The sequence below is a fragment of the Gekko japonicus genome, unplaced genomic scaffold (genome assembly GCF_001447785.1).
Source record: "Gekko japonicus isolate JY-2015 unplaced genomic scaffold, Gekko_japonicus_V1.1 scaffold170, whole genome shotgun sequence".
NCBI lineage: Eukaryota > Metazoa > Chordata > Lepidosauria > Squamata > Gekkonidae > Gekko > Gekko japonicus.
In genome coordinates, this window is record NW_015160212.1 from 943,367 (window position 1) to 951,211 (window position 7,845).

The 7,845-nt window shown below is 48.9% G+C and overlaps 1 protein-coding gene across 1 annotated transcript in view; it reads left to right on the plus strand.

Moving 5' to 3' along the window:
- The first annotated feature begins 207 nt into the window (after positions 1–207).
- Positions 208–7,845, plus strand: part of ATP1A1 (ATPase, Na+/K+ transporting, alpha 1 polypeptide) — a 42,888-nt gene continuing 35,250 nt past the window's right edge. The window contains exon 1 of the mRNA XM_015409844.1: positions 208–223. The gene's annotated coding sequence lies outside the window, so the exon portion shown is untranslated. The remainder of the gene's footprint in view (positions 224–7,845) is intronic.

The window sequence follows — 7,845 nt, forward strand, 5'->3', positions numbered from 1 at the left end:
GCTTGCCCCTCTCGTTGGCGGTGCCAGGCCCTGGGTTCCGGTGGCACGAGAAAGGAAGGGAAAGCGGCTCTGTCGGGGGGCGCGCCTTGGAGCGCGGCACGGCCGGGCGCCTCCCCGCGCAGGGCTGGCTCCTCGGACCCGGGTCCGAATGGGCCGCGCGGCTGAGATGCGCTCTTGCCGGGCGGGAGGGATTGGATTGAAGCGGTGCCCGCAGCCTGGGCAGGTCGGAAGTATGGGGCGCATGTGGGGCCTTCGCCTGGCCCTTTCGCATGGGGGAAGCGCTTTGGGTGTGGAAAAGCTCCCCGGGGCTCCTGCTGGGCGCCTGGCGCGGACCGAGGGGGTCAAGTTCCGCCTGGGAAGGGCGAGTGCGGCTTGCTTACCGGGCAGGGCAGGTGGCGGCAGCAGGAGAGGCGGTTGCATAAGTGGGGAGAAGGGCCAGGTGGCCGCTTCCTGCGGCTGTGTCGTAAGAACCCGCCTTGCAAGGCTGGGCCACGGGTTGCCGGGTGCAAGGCCTTCGGGCCTGCCTGGGGGGGATCTTCCATGCAAATCAAAGAATCACAGAGTTGGGAGGGATCTCTAGGGTCATCTAGGCCAACCCCCTGCACGATGCAGGGAATTCACAAATGCCTCCCCTCCCCCAAGCGACCCTTGCTCCAGTTTATGAACTTTCCTTGAGTGTCCTTTTGCTTTGGCTTTTCAAAGTGCGGGGGGGGGGGCGGAGATCTTTTATTCTCCGGGTAGCAGGTGTGACACAGAGTGTTTGACTGGAGGGGCCAGTGGCCGGATCCAACAGGGCTTCTCTTATGTTTTGGCTAAATATGAATTGGCAGACATTCTGGTTCAGATGGAACTAAGTATAAATTAAATATTTATAATGTTAGCAAAACAGAAAGAACGTTTGCCGGGGAAAGCATGTGTAACACACACACACACACACACACTTTTCTCTCCAGCCATGCTTCACATCCTGTCCTTAGCCCATGGAAACACAATAGATTTGTGGCACAACATCCCTGACAACTATAGGCAAACAGTCTCTATTGAGATACTTGGGGTGGAAATTTTTCCATGGAAAAATAACAGCACCTGGAAAATGTTTTTTTTGGGGGGGGGGAATCCACCCCACGGGCTCTAAAGCAGAGCTTTCATGCTCCTTTGGGGACTGGACTGTAGCACATGCAGCATAATGTACTCCCAGTCCACTTTCAATGCACTTTAGGGAATCGTTTGCAAATGGCTGTTGCTGTTTCAATCGTCGTCTCCCCCGCTACAGTTAGCCCCATCCAGAGGAGACCTTATGGAGCTTGGTAGGATTTTTGTCCTTGTAAGGAAGTTGGTGATGGCGGCCTTGGTGTTGCCATTTGCCTGACTGTGACCAGGGAGGTGGGCCTGGGAGCTGGGCCTGGGGCCACTCCTGTTCAGCTCTGTTTGTGTTTTTTTTGGGGGGGAGGTGTTTGGGCTGACCGCAGTGTGGAAACCTGGCTTGGAAAAGGTTGAGAATGTAAGGCGAGGCCTGAAATTGCTCTGCACAGCCCCCGAGGCGCTTTGGATTGTATGTTAACTTCCCTGGGAGTAAAGGCGGGGGGGGGGCTGGGAGGTGAACATTGGCTTGAACTGGCTTTTGCCAGTAACTAGTTCCCGGCAATTGGCTCCGTGTCACGGCTAATGTGGTTTTTAACCTTCTTCGTGACAGAATGGAAAAGGGGGACTGGTCTGGAGGTGTCAGCTCTTCTTCCCTTGGCGCTGTTAAAACAAACAGAGCTGACATTTTGCAGCCAGCGATTCCTGCTTGCTTGCTTAACGCTGGCTTTGTTAAACAAACTGCAGGAGTGTCCCAGGTTCGGCTTGTGTCTGCGGCGGGGGAAAAGGCCATTCCGCTGAACGCATTTCGGCTGCGGGTTTGTGTGTGTGTGTGGAAAACTACTTGAAGTTCTCCCCCCCCCCCTTTGCCCGAGTTAGACATTCAGTTTTGGTGCTTGTATAACTTGCCTGTAGCCGCAAGACGCAACTGGCTGGCACCAAAATGATTCCTTTTCATGCCAGTAGGTCTCCTTTGCTGTCATTGTGGTTGTGGATATTGGCCTGGAGCGCTTACCTTTTTCCTCCCCTCTCTTAAGACTTTGTTTTAAGAAACTGCTTGAAATTGGCTCCTTCCCCCAGGATTTTCCATCTCTGGCCCTTGGTATGTGTTTTGAGCAAGCCTGCACCGGAAGCCTTAATTGCTCATTGTGCTAAATCCATGTCGGATTCTGCTATTCAAGAGTCGTTACATTATATCATAAAAGCCCTGCTGGATTAGGCCAGATGTTAGGGGTGCCGTAGCGCCCACCCTCCAAAGCAGCCATTTTCTCCAGGGAAATTGAGCTCTGCAGTCCAGAGATGATTTGTAAAAGCCCCGATCTCCAGGCCCCACCTGGAAGTTGGCAACTCTCCCAGTGGTCTTCTATAGTCCTATATCCTGTCTTGCATAAGAGCCAACCTTGGTGGGCCGAACAAACAGGGCATAAAGGCCAAAACCCTTCCCCGATACTGCTTCCTGGCCCTGGGTTGCAGAGCTTTACTGCTTCTGAATATTCCTTTTACTCACCATGGCTGGTAGCCACTGGGCTTTTCCATAAATTCTCTGAATCTATGTGATGTTGCAGAAACAATGTGCAAAGGTGTGGAATTTTTTAAAAAGCTTTGGATAGGAACCTTCTAAAAGTCTCATTTAAATCTGTCACATCCAAAGTGGTGTTTCCTCTAAGCTGAGTTAGTGTGAGCTAGCTCACAGATTTTTGTCTTCGCTCAAGAAGGAGGGCTCCAGAGCAAACTAATTTACGCAGTAGCCAAATCACTCACTTGGAACTTTAATGCCAGCAGCTCATGAAGTAGAATTTTTGCTCACAGGACTCCACAGCTTAGAGGGAGCATTGATCCAAAGTACAGTTACAGTGCACATTTCTGGCCGTATGAATATTTTTATCTATCATTTTAGTTATTCCCCCCCACACACACACACACATACCTAGAATCCGCTTTATCTATCATTTCCCCCCCACACACACACAAACATACCTAGAATCCGTGCCCAAGGTCTTTTAGAGTGTCAAACGCTCTCCGTCGGGAAGCCAAGATTTTTCTTGTCCGTGCTGCTGGTAGTGAAAACGTGCTCCTGTGTTCCCTGCACATCTGGCACGTAAGCAGTTGATTTTTCTTTGGGAGCAGCCGTTTTATTACTGATTTTTAATTGGCTGGGATGGGTTTCGCTCTTCACTTCTTTGACGGTGTCAGAATGGCATCTTGTCTCCAAAGTGTAGTGGGAAATACTTTTTTGCACACTTGACAGTCTGTTCTTTCCCCTCGCCATTGTAACTTTTTTCCCTCATCTCCTCCAAAGTACCTTTCCCCCTCCACCATAGAGAGCAATGGAGGGGATGGGGGCAACCTGTTTGGGGGCCCGTAGAATTGGGCCCCCAAGTCCAATGTTCATGAAACTTGGTGGGTATGTTGGGGAGAGGCTCCAGCAGCTACCCTGCGGGTTTGGAGCCTCTCCCTCAAACCCCCTTCCCTCCAGCCCCCAGAATATACGCTATGTTGTCACCATTGATTTCAAAGACCCATAGGATATAATGGGGCTGAATTCAGATCAGAGAATCTGAATCAGCCCGCAGCAGCCCAAAAGGGGCCCAAATGGCCCCTCTTGGCATCCTCTGAACCGAATGCACATCCCTAGTTGTGAGCGAGTGATTTGGCTGCTGCATAGATTCGTTTGCTCGGGAGCCATCCATCCTGAGCTAAGACAAAAAGATGTGAGCCAGAGGCTAAAAAACTAGTTCACACTAACTCAGCTTAGCCCCATTATATCCTAACTCAGCTGAGCCACGTGTGCCATAAAACGTAATGCCAGGTACCGGGGATAGAAACTGTATAAAGGACAGCAGCTGGTAAGCTCCGAGTTGGTGTATCCTCACTGCAAGGCCCCCTGGGCTGAGAGGGGGTGCAAAGGAAAACCCACGTGGGCAGACTGAAGAGGCCAGCAGTGCAGCACTGGGCAGATGCTCCCACGCTGCATAACTGTCACAGATAAGGTTGTTCCGCAACGCTGAAGCCACAATCAGAGTGGCTCCGCCCACTCCCCTCCCTGAACAGTCTCTTGTTCCCTCCCTTGCTCTAGTTGCTCGTGGACCGTATAAGAGTTGGGGGCGGGCCAGTTCTGGCCCCCGGGCCTTATGTTTGACACCCCTGGTGTGTATATCTCCTCAGTGGTCTTTTGAAGAAATGTGGTTGTTATATGTAGGGGTTGTGGTATTATTTTGTGAGCTGTGCTTGGAAGATTTTTAAAAAATGGGAAGAGTTTCATATGAATATGAAATCAGGGAAACTGTAAACAAACTACAGCACAATGGGCGTAATCTGATCTTCCCATGACCCTAGTTCACTTTGGATCTTGAGACGAGGTTGGCGTTGGGATCCGTGTCCTTAGATAGAAGTGCAGCATCAGGCGTTATTCTCGGCAGGAGCAGCAGCAGAATTTTGATTTTAAATGCCTGTGTGCATTTCTCGAACGAGAGTCCTTTTTATGGAATCTTGGGAATTTACTGTGCTAAGGCTAATTGACTTTTTTCCCTGTACGGGGAACACAGGTGAACACACCTGAAGCTGCCGTATACTGAACCAGACCCTGGGTCCATTGAAGTCAGTATTGCCTACTAAGACTGGCAGCGGCTCTCCGGGGTCTCAGGCCGAGGCCCTTTCACGTCACCTACAACCTCATCCTTTTGTCTGGAGATGCTGGGGATTGAACCTGGGACCTTCTGCAGGCCGAGCAGAGGCTCTGCCAGTGAGCCACGGCCCCGCCCGCCATTTCTGTCCCTGGATCTAACACAGCGATCTCACCATTCCCTTGAGTAGCAATGCACAGGTTGTTTTCCGCCACTGCACGAAGGCTTACCTTCACGGTAGTGTCCTCTGTGGCGAGTAGCAAGAATTTGTAAAGGGAGCCTTTTTCCAGGGAACGGCTGGTGTGGTTGTGCATGATGACCCCTTGGAGACACTCCTTGGAGACACTCTTAGCAGGCCTCGGATGAGCGATAAGGCCAGTTCATGGGGGCCCCTTGTAAGGAATGAAAAGCTGAAGTGGTCACGTGTGGGGCGCATATGCTACCTGAATGGCTTCCCAACCTCTTTCGGAGGCCTGTCTGAAAAATGTTTTTTGGGGGAGTGCCAGACTTTGGCCCCAAGAAGACGAAGCAGTGTGCTTGCAGTCAGGTTTTGTAGAACTTGGTAAGGGGGGGAAAAGGATTGCCGGAAGCCCTGGTCTGCGATGTGCTAGTCGTTCAGGGGACTCTTTGAAATAAGTAATTAAAAAAAAAATCAAAACTACTTGCACGTGGAAAACAAGTGTGTGCTTTTTTTCTGAGGGTAGAAGGTGGGGGGGGGGGGTTTGCTGCTGTTCAGTTGTCCAGCATTTGAGCTTGCAGTTCAATGTCCCCCGTCCCCCCCGCCCAATGTTCCCTGTAAAGTGTGGAGTCTCGTGAGCAAAAATTCCACTCTGTGAGCTACTGGTATTAAAGTTGTGAGTGAGCGATTTGGCTACTGCATAAATTAGTTTGCTCTGGAGCCATCCTGCCTGAGCTAAGACAAAAATGTGTGAGCCAGAGGCTAAAAAACTGTGAGCTAGCTCTAGAGATGTGAAGGACCGGAATCGGGGAAAAATCCGTTCGTTTTCCTTTTTTTTTCCCTGAAGCCTTTTTTGTTTTTTTTCTGAAAAATTGAAAAGAGAAAAGGAAAGGAAAAAAAATTGATTATGGAACATTTTATTTTAACATGATGAATAAAATATTTTAAGACAAGGTGTTCAAATATTTTCCAAATCATTTCTAAAAAATATGTATGGTATCAGATTGATCTAATTTCTGTGCACTGAGGACAAGCAAGTCCTAGGTTACAAACTGAACTCTCCAATGCAAGAACAAGATGCATTTCTTCCTTTAGGAGGTGCTATTGTCACAAGAAAAGGAAAAGGTTTGTTTTGTTTTTGCATGTGGGTGGGTATTCTGTTTGTAATAATGGTTTGGAGACACTATATTTTTAATAGGCTAGTTGTGATAATTTCATGCCAAGTTAAAATGTCCACAGTCATATTTTATGTTCCTAAAGTAACAGAATGACTTTCAATCTGGAAAAGAAAAAAGAAGTGCTAATGTAGCATTTTTTTCAATTTTTCCGAAAATTTCTGTTTCCCCCCGAAAAAACACAGGTTTTTTCTGAGCTTCAAGATTTCTGGAAATTTTACACCCCTAACTAGCTCACATGAGCTCAGCTTAGAGGGAACACTGCCCCTGCCTATGGCACCTAAGACATATTTTGCCCCTTCACTCACCTTCACCCATAAACAGGGACTCAGTTTGTGCCAGGTTCCCCCAAGGTATGCCAGGACAGAGAAGCAGTGGCCGCTCTGCTCTCCCTTATGGTAGAAGGTTGTGTGTGTGTGTGTGTATAAAATATTAATTTAATTATCATTGCCGGATAATTTACAAATGTAACTAATTTCCCCCCCAGAAGGGAGGGTAGTGGGGCTGTTGCTTCTCTGTCCTAGCACATCTTGGTGCAGCCTGAGGTTTTTAATATTTTAATTAATTTTAATAATTTTAATTAGAGATTATTTACATTCTTTATAGTTTACCTTTCTCACGGGGGCTTAAGGTGGATTACATAGTGAGCCGGAACAGTCACAAAAATGGGACATTCAGTAACCAGTGCAGTAGGATTTTAGAAATCTGGAACCACCGGAAAGAGCTAAAGTATAGGGCAAGTACTAGCACGACGCATTAAGTCAGGGGTGTCAAACATGCGGCATGGGTGCCGGATCAGGCCCCCGGAGGGCTTCCATCCGGCCTGCAGTGGAACTGGGCCATCTCCTGCTTCCAGTTCTGCTGCTGCTGCTGCATCATAGCTTTGCTTCGCCACACTCTCTTAATCACGCAGCCATTTCATATTTTAACCTGGGTCCTAGACTCAGAACTCTGAGCATGAGAATTCTGTGGTGAATGTCAATAAATCAAAAGTAGGTTTGCAGCTTTTGGAGCTAATGTTTTAAGCATGTTTTTAAGTTTAAAAAAATCTTTGTGTTTGTGTCCTTTATAAAGTTTATATCGACGCTATCTGGCGTTACGTTTCATGACACACATGGCCTGGCCCGACAAGGTCTCATTTATGTCAGATCCGGCCCTCATAACAAACGAGTCCGACACCCCTGCATTAAGTGATACAGAAATGGCATAAACAGGATCCTACTTAACTGGCAGTTAATCACAGCTTGTACTGACTTTACTTATTTTGCAAGTTTGTAAGACTGTTCTGTGTTTGTGTGTCCCCCCCCCCCCCCCCCTCTCTCTCTCTCTCTCTCTCGTGTTTATCTGAGCACACAGGTTTCTGCATGGCAGAAATTAACAGAACTGGTTGTTATGCCGTGAACAACGGGGGGGGGGGCCCGTTTCAGCCAATTACTGCATGCATGTGCAGCCTGCAAGGATGGTGGTGTTGCTTTGCACACCACCTTCCTTGCCTGGGATGGGGGGAGAGAGAGCCAACTCTATCCTTGCCTGACCTGCTACATCCCTGGACTTCTGGTTGCACCATCAATTTACACGGGCAGGGCCTGTATAAATGTTCCTCTTGGTCTTTTGGGGTTTCTGTGTGGACTCTGCCACAGGACGTGGTGGTGGTCTTTTGGGGTTTCTGTGTGGACTCTGCCACAGGACGTGGTGGTGGTGGCTACAAGCATGGACGGCTTCAAAAGGGAATTAGATAAGCATATGGAGCAGAGGTCCATCAGTGGCTATTAGCCACAAGGTATAGATA